This window comes from Bubalus bubalis, chromosome 1, assembly GCF_019923935.1.
Source record: "Bubalus bubalis isolate 160015118507 breed Murrah chromosome 1, NDDB_SH_1, whole genome shotgun sequence".
Classification (NCBI taxonomy): Eukaryota; Metazoa; Chordata; class Mammalia; order Artiodactyla; family Bovidae; genus Bubalus; species Bubalus bubalis.
The window spans coordinates 18,783,393-18,797,639 of NC_059157.1; the positions used below are offsets into that span (position 1 = coordinate 18,783,393).

Consider the following 14,247-nt stretch of genomic DNA (forward strand, 5'->3'; position numbering starts at 1 on the left):
TGGACTGCATGCAGCCTACCAGGCTCCTCCGTCCATGGGATTTTCCAGGCAAGAGTACTGGAGTGGGTTGCCATTGCCTTCTCCATGTGACTATCATAGCCAATAATAATTGTTCATTTAAGTAGAGAATGCAGTTTTCTTTGTATATATTTTGCTCTATTTTTAGCCTACTTTTTTCGTGTGTGTGAGGTTCCTCCTCTCCAGAAAGGATATCAACTCTAATGCAAGTCGGTAGTATAGGTAAACTTCAGTTTTTTCTTTAATTTTTAAAAATTAGTTTGTTTTTGGCTGTGCTGGGTCTTCGTTGCTGCATGGGCTGTTCTCTAGTTGCGGCGAGTGGGGCTGCTCTCTAGTGGTGATGCGCAGGCTCCTCGCCGCAGTGACTGTCCTGTGGAGCGTGGGTTGTCGGATGTGAGGGCTTCAGTAGTTGTGGCTCCCAGGCTGTAGAGCACAGGCTCAGTAGTTGTGGCACACGGGCTTAGTTGCTCTGCACCATGTGGGGCCCTCTCAGATCAGGGATCAAATCCGCTGAGCCACCAGGGAAGCTCCTTTAAATTTTTTTTTTTTAACCTTACCCAGGTAGGCAGTTTACTTGTTCACAGATGAGCAGACAAGCCAGAGAAAGAAAGAGTCCTTCAGCCAGGCATACTTGAAAGGGAGGGAAAATATGGTTTGATTTTTGTCATGTTGTCCTTCTCCATCTACGTTTCAGTAATGCTTGAGACTTGCTGACATCCTTCCTCGCTCTCCATCCCAAACAGCAGGATTTCCTTTTGCTACATGATTTTTCCAAAAATTCTGTTTTCTTTTGAAAATCAGAAGTCACTGTAAGTCAGAACGTTTTTTTCTAGAGCTTTGCAGAAACTTGTTCAACTGGTTCATATAATTAAAAAAAAAAAAGTCTGCAAAGAAAGCTGGCTTCTGCAGTCCTTTTTCATCTTCAGAGCACTCAGTGAAGTATGGTCTCCTATTTTCTTGAAAGCACTTCTGTAACTCACCTGTCAGCTTAAATGTTCTTTGAGAGAAATCTGCTAAGCCACTGGATTTCTGTATGCAGCAGGAGATTTCTGTGCCCAAGTGTACTGGTCTTTGTGTAATAAAGCAGACCATTTTTGTACCATTATTTAAGACATTTTTCATTTCATTTCCAAAGGTTTTTGATACTGGTACCTCTCTGAAGAAATCAGTGTATTGTGATAACATCATTATTTATATATATGTGTGTGTGTGTATTTTTTTTTTTTTAAACAAGAGACGTAAAACCTTGTACTGAGCCAGCCATTGATCGGACACATCAATGAGAATACCAGCACGGTTCCTCCAAGACAGACCTTTGTTTCCAGATATAAAGACACCACATAAATGTCCTTCTCTTTGCTTGTTCATGGTTGTTCTTTGCAGTAGCAAAGTTTTTCTTGAAATTCACCATCATTTAAAAACTTTACAGATGTTACTTCATGACATTTATTGGTGAAATCTGTTGGTTTGTCAGCCTAGATAGACAAGCTGTTGTTTCTCAGTTTATTAAATATGCCTTATCAGCATCATGTGATATGTCATCAGTGCGTTGACTTAAACTGTTTGATACTTTTCAGTTTCTCATAATATGCATTTTACTCACTGTCATTTGATATGATGGCGTTACTAGGGTTCCTGCTAGCAGTGGGATATCCCCTAATCCCCCTTTTCTGGGTAATAAGTTTTACTGTAACTTGCTTCCTGAGCCTTTTCACTGAATGTAACTTTTTTAAACGGAACTTTTACTCTGTTTGGTTTGAGATTTCCAATAGCTATTTAAAATGGTAAGTACCTTGACTTTTCCAGTGCCTGTTACTTCTTTTTAAGTGTCTTTTCAGTTTTGCTGGAACCGTTATAAGTTGTTTGCCATAGTGGTGAATAATGGAATAGGACCCTGTGGATTATCAGGCCATGTAAAATGCATTGGTTCCTAGCTCTCATTGTAGTGGTAGGCTCTTTTGGTATCTCTTGTTGCACTGGTGCAGTGAAATGGCTTAGCCGATTATAGTTCTACCAACCTGATGATTAGAGAGAGGCCTCCCTGCTGGCTCAGTAGTAAAGAGTCCATCTGCCAATGCAGAAGACACAGGTGCAATCCCTGGGTTGGGAAGATCCCCTTTAGAAGGAAATGGCAACCCACTCCAGTATTCTTGCCTGAGAAATCTCATGGATAGAGGAGCCTGGTGTCCTGTGGTCCACGGGATTGCAAAGGGTCAAACACGATGGAGCGACTAAAGAACAACAACAACCTGATTAGGATTGTTCATGGGCTTAGGCTTAGAATTTTCTGTCACAGATCTCACCTTCAGAAATCATCACAGTGAACTGTTGGACATGTTTATAAAACAGTCTCTAATAAAGGATAAAACAGCAAGTAATACTAACTTTGCAAAAAATGTCTCAAAAAATATGAACAACTCACAGAATTTTAGTTTTATTACTACATGGTCATGTTTTGCAACATTTACAACAGCAGGTCAGAAGGAGGCAGTTGAGTCCCAGTATGGAAGATTCCTTGTTTAGAATTTTCCCCAAATTTCCTGTTACACAAGCAGAGCTGCTTTTTGCTCCTGTAAGTCATTTTTTAAATCACAATTTCTTATGGTACACCTAGTGACATCTTATGGATCCCTAGATTTCTGTGGAACAATGATGGGGAAACCCTGTAATGGGAGCGTGTCTATGGAAACCACCATGCATGCCAAGTCTCATCAGTTGTGTCTGACTCTTTGCAACTCCACTGGACTGTAGCCCACCAGGCTCCTCTGTCCATGGATTCTCCAGGCAAGAATACTGGAATGGGTTGCCATGCCCTTCTCCAGGGGACCTTCCTGACCCAGGGATTGAACATGTGTCTCCTGCATTGCAGGCAGATTCTTTACCACTGAGCCACCGGGGAAGCCTGGTGAAAACCTCCATACTTATAGTGAAATAGTGCTTTTCCTCAGAAGTCATAAAAAGATAACTACTTGTCACTTCTATACTATGCTGGAAGTCCTACCCAATGCAATAAAGCAAGAAAAAAGAAATGGCAAATGTAAAAGTTGTAAAGGAAGAAGTAAAACTGTAGACGTGATTAAGTACATAGAAAAGCCAAGACAGTTTGCCAACTGTTGGAATTAAATATGTTTAATAGGGTTGCTACATACAGAGTCAGTATTGCTAAAATCAGTCTCTACAAAGTAACAAGAAAAAAATTAGTAAAATTACAAAGTGCAGTACACCAAAAATCATCTAATGACCAGGAAGAAATTAAACAAAGATGTATAATACTCTTCACTAAAAACTGAAGTCTGTAGCTCTATAGCATTGAGTATTCTCTCTAGGTGCTCCCCCATTTTTCTTAGTTCTTGATCTAAGAGCAAGAAATAAAAGTAATTTTAAGTTTCTCAGGTTTATATCTCTCGTTCTTTTTTTTTTTTTTTTTTTTGCTGGTCATATTTTCTTAAATCTTTTCCCTTGACAGTTTGATAGCTGTGTTTTTTGGCTTCTCTGTTTACATAGTTTGAAAATGGTTAGGCTTTCATATATTGAGTATTTCATCTTTGTACTTTTCTAATTTTAAAAGTCCCACTTATTTTAAATATTAAAATGAATAATAACAGACATGGCTAGTGCTTTCTAAATTTTTTCTTGAACTGTCTTCATTCTTCTGTTTGCAGATTAACTTAGCCTTTTGAAAATTTTACATAATACTATAATGGGGGAGAAGTTTTTAATGTGAAGAAAATTAAGGAAAATATATGAAATTTGATAATTAGTGACAATGAAGAGTATGGAATAATTACTTTGAAGGACTTGATTTGGCTGTCCTTAGACAAGTAAAATTACCCTAAACTCCCTTATTCCTTCTCCTTTAGGCTAGGCTTTTCCAGGTCCATATATCCAAAATATGTACAAATGTATTACATATATCCAAAGTAAGCAAAGTATTAGTGCAAAATGCTGCACTGGTCCCCACCTGTTTTGTTTGTTGATGGCTGTGCTGGGTCTTCATTGCTGTGCATGCACTTCCTCTAGTTGCAGTGAGTGGGGGCTCCTCAGTAGCTGAGGTGCGAGGGTTTCTTGTTGAGGTGACTTCCCTTGTTGCAGAGTACAGGCTGTAGGTGCACGGGCTCAGTAGTTGTGGCACATGGGCTTAGTTGTTCCATAGTACATGGGGTCTTAGTTCCCTGACTAGGGATCGAACCTGTGTCCCCTGCATTGGCAGGCGGATTTTAACTAGTAGGCCACCAGGGAAGTCCCAATCTCCACCTGTTTTTGGTTAGCCACCCCCAAATTAAGTTTTTTCTGGCCTACTCTTTTTATATGTGCTCATGTACTGCACAGATAAAGTGTGCATGTTTTAAACGTGCACAGAATTAAGAATTTTTAAAAGTTGAGATTTAAAAAAGGAATGTTTTCTTAAAAGCTCTTTTGCTAAGTGAAAGCAGTATGTCATTCATCATGTCTGAAAATCTTCATTTAGCTTTTTCTATAAAGTGACTTGTGTCTTAAAAATTAAGTTTAGTGTATTTGGATCCTGGGTTTTAATTTGCTTTCATAGCTATAAATACATATATTTTTAGATCTGCAGGGAAGAAAGTCCTTATCTTAGTTTCTTATTGCTGCTGTAACAAATTACCACCTACTTGGTGGCTTAAAATAACACAAATTCGTTAGTTTTGTAGGTCCAAAGTCAGTCTCACTGGGCTGTAGCCAGGGTGGTTCCTCTGGAGACTCTGAGGGACCTTCTGTTCTCTTTCCTTTTTCAGCTTCTGGAGACCAGCTGTGTTTCCTGACACATGGCCCCTTCCTTCCATCTCTCCAGCCTTCCATCTTCCATCTCATTGTCACATCTGCTGCTATTCACATTCACTGGGACTTTTCCCAGGACACTTGTGATTACTGCCTATGCAGTAAGCCACAGTAATCTTTCTCAAGATCTTTAACTTGGTCACATCCGTGAAGTCCCTTTTGCCATATATGGTAACACTTCAGGTTGCAAGGGTTTGGACATGGATATCCTTGGGGGAGAGGATGCAGTATTTGGGGGAGGGGATTCTCTAGTGACACAGGCACAGTATTACATTACAAAAATTTTTGTGTTTTTTTTAATAGTCTTGTCAACTCATTAGGCAGTTTGGTGAGTACATTTCCATCTTTGCTTATGTCATTCAATTCATGCAAATATGTCAGAAGGATTTATAATTTTTTATATTTTTGATGCATTGATTTGAAACTCTCTGAAGGGTTTTGTTCAGAAGTGTTTTTAAAAATAAAGGTTAAAAATAAAAAAATTTCTAAAATTTTGAAAATAGGCAGGTATAAGAGTTTTTATTCATAAATATTTTTAAACTCAAGTCACATAGTGATGGAAATATTTCCTAAAGGTTCTTTTTCAAAGTCCTGTTCCTTCAGCATAAATTGCTTTCCAAAATAGTTGCTTTGTTACTTTCACACATTGTTAAAATGCTAGTTTTACTTTGAAGGAATTGTTAGCATATTATGAATAACCTCTGTAATCTTAGAAATAGCTAACAAATTTGAAACACTTGCCTTTTGTAAAACAAATTTGTGACTCAGTTTTAAGTGGATGTTCCTTAATAGGTTAATAAAATCATTGTACAGGCTCTATTTTAAAGGTCTTAAAAAAAAAAAGATTCACCGCAGTGCTGGAATCTTCCAGCAGGTAAACTATAGCGTGCTGCAGAAGGCTGCGAGTGAATGAGTGAGGTCATGTCTGTCAACCCTCTTGTCACGTGGGATTCCCACTCTTTTCTCAGGATTCCTCCACACATGTCACCTCTGAAATGTGGGTCATCTGACATGAAGCCAGGGGAGTCTTCCGGTGTCAGTTCACATTCAGTATTTGTAAAGCATAATTTTTAAGTGGAAATTTTAAATTAAAAAATTTAATAAAGCTTTCAAATGGATTGACCTTCATAGCTCTGGATTGTGTACACTTGGCTTTGGAGCCCACTGTGCTTGGTGATGGCACCCCACTCCAGTACTCTTGCCTGGAAAATCCCATGGACAGAGGAGCCTGGTGGGCTGCAGTCCATGGGGTCGCGAAGAGTCGGACACGACTGAGCGACTTCACTTTCACTTTTCACTTTCATGCACTGGAGAAGGAAATGGCAACCCACTCCAGTGTTCTTGCCTACAGAATCCAGGGGACAGGGGAGCCTGGTGGGCCGCCATCTATGGGGTCGCACAGAGTCGGACACGACTAAAGCGACGCAGCAGCAGCAGCAGCAGTGCTTGCTGTACTACAGCTGCTGCTCCTTCCTGTTTCTTTAGTCACCATTCAGAGGTTTGTCCACATTCAGCTTTCTCTTTCATTTCCTCTGAATGTCCCTGTTTTTTGGGCAGATGATTATATACCTAACTTTCATATATGTACATTTAGCTCTGACCCTATTTTGGGAGCTCTTGAAAGGCAGAAGTGGTTTGCGTTTCATTGTGTGTCTCATTGCAGTACTTTTGGCATATGGGAGTTATCAAGTAAGTGAACTAAAAGCAAATGCTCGATAAATGGTTCTTCATGGTATGTGTTCAGTTTTAGATATTTTTGTTTTTTGGCCACGCTATGCAGCATGTCGTATCTTAGTTTCCTGACCAGGGATCGAACTCATGCCTCTTGCCTTGTAAGGACAGAGTCTTAACCATTGGACCACCAGGGAAGTTTCAGGCTTTATATCTTTATATGCTTTCTAAACATACCTTTGAAATATTTTTGTTCTAGTTGTATAGTGGCCTGACTGAAGCCCAGAGAGGCTCAAAAACCTACCCAACAGTGATGAAGCTTAGAGCCTGGAATATTTCTTTTTAATTGAACCCTTTTTTTGTTTAAAGTAAGTAATATGTCTCTAAAACAATATGAGAAGGTATAAATGAAGAAGTCTTGTTCTTGGCTCTAATTCTACTTATTTTCTCTCCTGCTTTACTTCCTATAGGTAGTCTCATTTATTGCTTTTTTGTGACTTTTTCATGGTTCTTTATGTGGAAACAAAGTAGGAATATGTATTTTTGTTTTTCTCCCTTCTATATAAAAGATTTCATACATGTTTTTTAACATAAGCTTTTTAAAAACATTTTAATTTTTTAAAATTGAAATATAATTGACGGCATTGTGTTAGTTTTAGGTGTACAATGTAATGATCTGATATATGTATATATTATGCAGTGAAGTATAGTTAACTGTAGTTACTGTGTTGTACATTACATCCTTGGGACTTACTTGTCTGGAAGTTTGTACCTTTTGACCACCTTTACCCATTTTGCTGTCCTCTTATCCCCTCTTATCCCCCATGCCACCTCTGACAACCACTAATTTGTTCTCTGTTAAGTTTATCTGATTTCATATATAAGTGATATCATATAATATTTGTCTTTCTCTGTGTGACTTAATTCCCTTAGCATAATGCCCTCAAGGTCCAACCATGTTGTTGCAAATGGCAGGATTGCCTTCTGTTATTAAATAACATACCATTCTTCTGTGTGTGTTTGTGTATGTATGTAAGTAAAAGTTTTTAAGCTGATTTTACTTTTTTAGAGCAGTTTTAGGTTTACAGCATAACTGGACAGAAAGTATGTGTGTGTGTGTGTGTCCTCTTCCATCTTCCCAACTTCCAACACTATGGGTATCTTGCACCATAGTGGTACATTTGTTAAACTCTTTGAACCTACACATTGTTATCACCTGAAGTTTATAGTTTACTTTAGGATTCACTCGTGGTGTTACACGGATTGTAGGTTTTGACAAATGCATAGTGATTGTATCCATCATTTACAATATCATGCAGCATAGTTTCAGTGCCCTAAAAATCCTCTATCCTTTGCCTGTTTATGTCTCCCTTCTTTTTAACCCTTGAAGTGAAAGTGTTAGTCATTCAGTCATGCCCACTCTTTGCGATCCAATGGACTGTAGCTCGCTGCTGCTACTGCTAAGTCATTTCAGTCGTGTCCGACTCTATGCGACCCCATAGACGGCAGCCCATCAGGCTCCCCCATCCCTGGGATTCTCCAGGCAAGAACGCTGGAGTGGGTCGCCATTTCCTTCTCCAATGTGTGAAATTGAAAAGTGAAAGTGTAGAATCCTCTATCCATGGAATTCTCCAGGCAAGAATACTAGAGTGGGTTGCCATTCCCTTCTCCAGGGGATCTTCCCAACCCAGGGATTGAACCTGGGTCTCCTGCATATGCAGACAGATTCTTTACCATTTGAACCACCAGAGAACCCTTAGCAGCAACTAAATTGTTTATGGTCTCCATAGTTTTGCTTTTTCAGAATGCCATATAATTAATATGTTGTTTTTCAGTCACTGAGTCGTGTCTGACGCTTCGTGACCCTGTGAACTGCACCACGCCAGGCTTTCCTGTCCTTCATTATCTCCCTGAGTTTCATGTCCGTTGAGTCAGTGATGCCATCCAACCATCTCATCCTCTATCGCCCCCTTCTCTTACCCTCAATCTTTTCCAATATCAGAGTCTCTTCCAGTGAGTTGGCTGTTTGCATCAGGTGGCCAAAGTATTGGAGCTTAAGTTACAGCATCAATCTTTTGAATGAATCAATCTTTTTCAGTGAACATTCAGGTTTGGGTTACTTTAGGATTGATTGATTTGATTTCCTTGCTGTCTAAGGGACTCTCGAGTCTTCTCCAGCACCACAGTTTGAAAGCTTCAGTTCTTGAACACTCAGCCTTCTTTATAGTCCAACTCTCACATGTGTACATGACTACTGGAAAAGCCATAGCTTTGACTCCAGGCACCTTTGTGAGCAAAGTGATGTCTCTGCTTTTTAATACGCTATCTAGGTTTGTCATAGCTTTTCTTCCAAGGAGCAAGTGTCTTTTAATTTCATGGCTGCAGTCACTGTCCACAGTGATTTTGGAGCCCAAGAAATGAAGTCTGTCACTGTTTCCATGTTTTCCTCACCTATTTGCCGTGAAGTGATGGGATGCCGTGAAGTGATGGGACCAGATGCCATGACTGTAGTTTTTTGAATGTTGAGTTTTAACCTAGGCTTTTCACTCTCCTTTTTCACCTTCATCAGGAGGCTCTTTAATTCCTCTTAGCTTTCTGCCTTTAGCGTGGTATCATCTGCATATCTGAGGTTATTGATATTTCTCCTGGCAGTCTTGATTCCAGCTTGTGCTTCATCCAGCCTGGCATTTCCCATGATGTACTCTGCATATAAGTTAAACAAACAGGATGACAATATACAGCCTTGACATACACCTTTCCCAATTTTTAAAAAATTTATTTATTTTAAATGAAACAGGAATATTTTTAATGATAAAAGTACAAAGAATATAGACATCTTAAACCATTAGACACCTTAACAACAAAGAAACAGATACGTAAAGCAAAAATCAGATGAAATGTAAGGGAAAATAAAAAATATAATCGTCATGAGACATTAACATTTCCTGAAAGTATTTTATCAAGTGCAGAAAAAATAAGAATAGGAGCATCTTGAATGATGGCATTAATGATTTAAATACAATAGATATTAATTAAATACAATAGATATTAATCTATCCTACACAAATACATTTAAAATTTTGAATGTCATATGTTGTTACTAGGTCTCCATAGGGCATTTTAGAAAAACTTGCAAAAAGATAAACATCGCTAAATTTCAAAAAGTAGAATTCTTTTTTGTGTGTGTGATTCAGCTATACATATACACATACGTTATTTTTGAAATTATTTTCCATTATAAGTTATAAGATATTGACTACAGTTCCCTATGTTATGCAGTAAAAACTTTTGTTGCTTGTTGCATATCTATTTTTTTCAGTTAGAAATTGAGCTTTCTATTTATACTAAGTCAAGCAAGTGGAATCAAAATGTAATAAATTTTTTAGCTAGGCAAAAATTCATAAGTTTTCTATATACATATTATGTGTAATATGTATTTAAAAGCTTTTCTATTGTGCCTGATAAAGAACATCAAAAGAAAAAAAAGCAATGAAGAAATTGGAAAACATAAACAGGAGCACTGCATATGAGATAGAAAAAGTGAAACAACCTAGATAAAGGTAAAAGATTCTCATATAGTTCCATTTTTTTTAAACATGGCTGCTCATTAGAAACATATTTGGAGCTCTGGCCAAAAAAAAAAAAGCAATCCCTGGGCATTTGTATTTTTTCAAAAAATCAATAACCAGACAAAAAATAAAAGATAATTACAATTGCAAGCCATAATGGGAACATCATTAACCTAGCAATATGAAATAATTACATACAATTTGGGGGGTCAAGCAGAATGGTGTGGTAAGTGGAAGTGCATACATGCCCGTGTTTTCATCTGCTTAGCCGGTCTGTGTCTTTTGGTTGGTGCATTTAATCCATTTACATTTAAAATAATTATTGATATGTATGATCCTATTACTGTTTTCTTAACTGTTTGGGGTTTATTTTCTTTATGTAAAATTTTTCCTTCTCTTGTTTTCTGTTTAGAGAAGTTCTTTTAGCATTTGTTGTAAAGCTGGTTTGGTGGTGCTGAATTCTCTTAACTTTTGCTTGTCTGAAAAGCCTTTGATTTCTCCATCAAATCTGAAGGAGAGTCTTGCTGGGTAGAGTATTCTTGGTTGTAGGTTCTCTCCTTTCATCACTTTAAATATATCTTGCCATTATTCCCTTCTGCCTTGTAGAGTTTCCGTTGAGAAATCAGCTGATAGCATGATGGGAGTTCCCTTGTATGTTATTGGTCATTTTTCCCTTGTTGCTTTTAATAGTTTATCTCGATCTTTAATTTTTGTCAGCTTGATCACTATGTGTCTCAGTATGTCCTCCTTGAGTTCATCCTTCCTGCGACTCTCTGTGCTTCCTGGACTTGTTGATTATTTTCTTTCCCATGTTAGGGAAATTTCCAGCTATTATTTCTTCATATATTTTCTCAAGTCCTTTCTCTCTCTCTTCTCCTTCTGGGAACCTTATAAGGTGAATATTCGTTTGTTTAATGTTGTCCGAAAGGTGTCTTAGTCTGTTTTCATTTCTTTTTATTCTTTTTTTCTATATTCTATGGCAGTGATTTCCACCATTCTGTCCTCCAGGGTGTTTATTGGAGCTTCTGCCTCAGTTGTTCTGCTATGGATTCCGTCTAGTATATTATTCACCTCTGTTTGTTCCTTAGTTCTTGCAGATCTTTGGTAAACATTTCTTCCTTCTTCTCAATCTTTGCCTCCATTCTTTTTCCAAGATCCTGAATCATCTTCACTATCATTATTCTGAATTCTTTTCCTGGAAGATTGCCTATCTCAACTCATTTAGTTGTTTTTCTGAGGTTTTATCTTGTCCCTTCATCTGGGAGTTACCTTTCTGCTTTTTCATGATGGTTAACTTTCTGTAATGTGGTTTTGTTTTACTTGATGTGGGATTGTGCTTCTACTTGCTTCTTTTGTCTGGCCTCTGATGAAGGAGGCTAAGAAGCTTGTGTAAGCTTCCTGTTGGGAGAGACTGGTGGTGGGAAAAAAATGGGTCTTGCTCTGCTGGGCAGGGCCTTGCTGACTAAAGTCAGTCAGTCAGTTCAGTCACTTAGTCGTGTTCGACTCTTTGCGACCCCATGCCAGGCCTCCCTGTCCATCACCAACTCCTGGCGTTTACTCAAACTCATATTCATTGAGTGGGTGATGCCATCCAACCGTCTCATCCTCTATTGTCCCCTTCTCCTCCCACCTTCAATCTTTCCCAGCATCAGGGTCTTTTCCAATGAGTCAGCTCTTCGCATCACATGGCCAAAGTATTGGAGTTTCAGCTTCAGCATCAGTCCTTCCAATGAATATTCAGGACTGATTTCCTTCAGGATGGACTGGTTTGATCTCTTTACAGCTCAGGGGGCTCTCAAGAGTCTTCTCCAACACCACAGTTTAAAAGCATCAATTCTTTGGCACTCAGCTTTCTTTATAGTCCAACGCTCACATATATGGCTACTGGAAAAACCATAGCCTTGACTAGATGGACCTTTGTTGGCAAAGTAATATCTGTGATTTTTAATATGCTGTCTAGGTTTGTCATAACTTTTCTTCCAAGGAGTAAGTGTGTTTTTATTTCATGGCTGCAGTCACCATCTGCAGTGCTGAGTAAAACTTTACTCCAGTTATCTGCTGATGGGTAGGGTTACGCTCCCTCCCTGGTAGTTGTTTGGCCTGAGGCGACCCAGCCCTGGGGTCTTTGAGCTCTATGGTCCAGTTAAGGGCGACCTCCAAGAGAGTTTACACCAAAGTGGACCTTCCCAGACAGCTGTTGCCAGTTCCCCGTCCCTGTGGTGAGCTGCTGCTGACTCAGGCCTCCACAGGAGACTCTCCAACACTAGCAGGTAGGTTTGGTTCAGTTTCTTGTGGAGTCACTGCTCCTTTCCTCTGAATCTTGTTGTATGCAAAGTTTTGTTTGTGTCTTTCAAGACTGGAGTCTCTGTTTCCCCTAGTCCTGTGGAAGTCTTAGAATCAAATCCTGCTGACTTTCAAGGTCAGATTCCCTGAGGATTCCCAGTCCCTTTGTTGGGTCCCCAGGCTGGGAAGCCTGATGTCGGGTTTCAAACCTTCACAACAGTGGGAGAACTTCTTTGCTATTATTGTTCTCCAGTTTGTGGGTCACCCACCTGGTGGGTGTGGGATTTGATTTTATCCTGATTGTGCCCCTCCTACCGTCTCACTGTGGCTTCTTTGCCTTTGGACATGGGGTGTCTTTTTTTGGTAGTTTCCAGAATCCTCCTGTTGATGGCTGTTCAACAGCTATGATTTTGGTGTTCTCGCAGCAGATGAGTGCACGTCTTTCTACTCTGCCATCTTGAACTGGAAGTCCTCCTTTCCCAATTTTGAACCAGTCTGTTGTTCCATGTCCTGTTTTAACTGTTGCTTCTTGACCTGCTTACAGGTTTCTCGGGTAAGGTGGTCTGGTATTCCCATCTCTTTGAGAAATTTCCAGTTTGTTGTGATTCACACAGTCAAAGGCTTTAGCGTAGTCAATGAAGCAGACGTAGATGTTTTTTTGAATTCCCTTGCTTTTTCCATGATCCAACAGATGTTGGCAGTTTGAGCTCTGGTTTCTCTGTGTTTTCTAAATCCAGCTTGTATATCTGGGAATTCTTGGTACATGTACTGTTGAAGCCTAGGATGAAAGATTTTGAGCATTACCTTGCTAGCATGTGAATGAGCATAATTGTGCTGCAGTTTGAACATTCTTTGGCATTGCCTTTCTTTGGGATTAGAATGAAAACTGACCTTTTCCAGTCCTGTGGCCACTGCTGAGTTTTCCAAACTTGCTGGCATATTGAGTGTGGCACTTTCACAGCATCATCTTTTAGGATTTGAAATAGCTCAGCTGAAATTACATCACCTCCACTAGCTTTGTTTGTCGAAATGCTTTCTAAGGCCCACTTGACTTCACATTCCAGAATGTCTGGCTCTAGGTGAGTAACCACACCATTGTGGTTTTCTGTGTCATTAAGACCTTTTTTATACAGTTCATGATGTACTCTGCACCTACCATTTGCATTTCCACCAGCAAAGAATGAGAGTCCTGTTCCTCCACATCCTCACCAGCATTTGGTGTCAACATATTTTTCTTAATAGTTCGTATTGGACATGTTTGCAAATCAGCACATTGCGAACACCTGCATTTTCTAACATCTGTATAGTAGCATTGATATGCTGTAATTTAATAAGTCCTCTGTTGATGGGCCCTTGTTGTTCAGACACTCAGTCGTATCCAACTCTTTGCAACCCCATGGACTACAGCACGCCAAGCTTCCCTCTCCTTCACTATCTCCTGTGGTTTGCTCAAACTCAGGTCCATTGATGACCACTTGAGTTGTTTCTAGTATTTTCCTTTTAAAAGTATGCTGCAGGTAACCTTTCTGCTTTTCTATGTTGTAGTTCTTCTAGGATAAATGCTCAGAAGTGGATTTGCTGAATCAAGGGTTTCAGTGCATTTCTGTTGCCAAATTCCCTTCCAAGGAATTATATCAATTTGCATTGTTTACCAGTGGTGTGTTAGAGGGCCTGTTTCCTTATAGCCTTACCAATTGAGTTGTCAGATAAGGATTTTTGCCAGTGTAATAGATGAGATATATCTTAGTGGAAGTTGAGTATCTTTTCCTCTGTTGATGGTCATTGGCATTTCTTTTTTTGTGATTTATATGTTCCTGTTTTTGGTCCTTTTCTTGTTAGCTTTTTGGAACTTTTCAAATGTTAGGAAGGTTAACTTTCTGTGATAAGAATTGCAAATGTTTTTTTCTCA

At 39.1% G+C, this 14,247-nt stretch overlaps 1 protein-coding gene across 3 annotated transcripts in view; it reads left to right on the forward strand.

The window, feature by feature from the left end:
- GTF2E2 (general transcription factor IIE subunit 2) overlaps positions 1-14,247 on the forward strand; it is an 87,336-nt gene that overhangs the window by 38,283 nt on the left and 34,806 nt on the right. The gene's annotated exons all lie outside the window — the stretch shown is intronic.